The sequence below is a fragment of the Arachis ipaensis genome, chromosome B02 (assembly GCF_000816755.2).
Source record: "Arachis ipaensis cultivar K30076 chromosome B02, Araip1.1, whole genome shotgun sequence".
Taxonomy (NCBI): Eukaryota; Viridiplantae; Streptophyta; class Magnoliopsida; order Fabales; family Fabaceae; genus Arachis; species Arachis ipaensis.
Genome location: NC_029786.2, coordinates 74,724,547 through 74,726,379, shown reverse-complemented (window position 1 = coordinate 74,726,379; position 1,833 = coordinate 74,724,547).

The following is a 1,833-nucleotide window of genomic DNA, read 5'->3' as shown; positions in this document are numbered from 1 at the left end:
TAGCTTGCTTCATACCAACAATCTCCGTGGGATTCGACCCTTACCCACGTAAGGTATTACTTGGACGACCCAATGCACTTGCTGGTTAGCTGTGCGAAGTTGTGAACCATGGTATTGGCATCATGTTTTTTTGGCGCCATTACCAGGAAAGAAGAGTGGTGAATTTTACATAATTAAAGTGTAATCACAATTTCTGCGCACCAAGTTTTTGGCGCCTTTGCCGGGGATTGTTCGAGTTTGAACAACTGACGGTTCATCTTGTTGCTCAGATTAGGTAATTTTCTTTTTGTTTTGCTTTCAAAAAAAATCTTAAAATAAAAATGTTTTCAAAAATTTTATAATTTTATTCAAAATTTTTAAGAATGAATTCTAGTGTTTCATGAAGCAGAGTACAAGATTCCTGGAATTCATATTAAAGATTTTGAAATCCTTATTTTTGTTTTTCAAATAATTTTCGAAAAAATACAAAAAAAAAATTAGAAAATCATAAAAATCAAAAATATTTTTTGTGTTCTTGTTTGAGTCTTGAGTCATGTTATAAGTTTGGTGTCAATTGCATACTCATCTCGCATTTTTCGAAAATTTTCATGCATTCATAGTGTTCTTCATGATCTTCAAGTTGTTCTTGGTAAGTCTTCTTGTTTGATCTTTGCATTTGCATGTTTTGTGTCTTTTCTTGTTTTTCATATGCATTCTTGAATTCTTAGTGGCTAAGCATTAAAGAATTCTAAGTTTGGTGTCTTGCATGTTTTTTTTGCATTAAAAATTTTTCAAAAATATGTTCTTGATGTTCATCATGATCTTCATAGTGTTGGTGTTCATCTTGACATTCATAGCTTTCTTGCATGCATTCATTGTTTTAATCCATAACTTTCATGCATTGCATCAATTTTCTTGTTTTTCTCTCTCATCATAAAAATTCAAAAATAAAAAAAATATCTTTTCCTTTTTCTCTCATCAAATTCGAAAATTGAGTTGACTTTTTCAAAAATTTTTAAAAATCAAGTTGTTTCTTATGAGTCAAATCAAATTTTCAATTTGAAAATCTTATCTTTTTCAAAATCTTTTTCAAAAATCAAATCTTTTTTCAAATTTCTTAGTTATTTTCGAAAATAACAATAACAATTAATATTTTGATTCAAACTTTGAGTTCTAGAATCATATCTTGTGATTTCTTGTGAATCAAGTCATTAATTGTGATTTTAAAAAAATCAAATCTTTTTCAAAACTAATTTCAATCATAGCTTTTCAAAAATATCTTCCTTATCTTATCTTTTTCAAAATATGATTTTAAAATATCTTTTTAACTTCCTATCTTCTTATCTTTTCAAAATTGATTTTCAAAATTTGTTTCAACTAACTAACTAACTTTTTGTTTGTTTCTTACCTTTTTCAAAACTACCTAACTAACTCTCTCTCTCTAATTTTCGAAAAAATCTTCCCTCTTTTTCAAAATTTCTTTTTAATTAGACTAATTATTTTATCTTTTATTTGAATTTTTGAAAAACTACTAACCTTTTTCAAAAACTATTTTCGAAAATCACTAACCCTTTTTTTTCAAAATAATTTTCGAAAATTCTTCTCCCTTATCTCTTTCTATTTATTTATTCATCTACTAACACTTCATCTTACCCAAATTTGAACCCCCTCTTCCATCTGTGTTCGAATTTCTTCTTCTTCTTTTCTTCTACTCACACAGGGACCTCTATATTGTGGTAAAAAGGACCCTTATTATTATTATTATTTTTCTGTTCTCTCTTTTTCATATGAGCAGGAGCAAGGACAAGAATATTCTTGTTGAAGCAGATCCAGAACCTGAAAGGACTCTGAAGA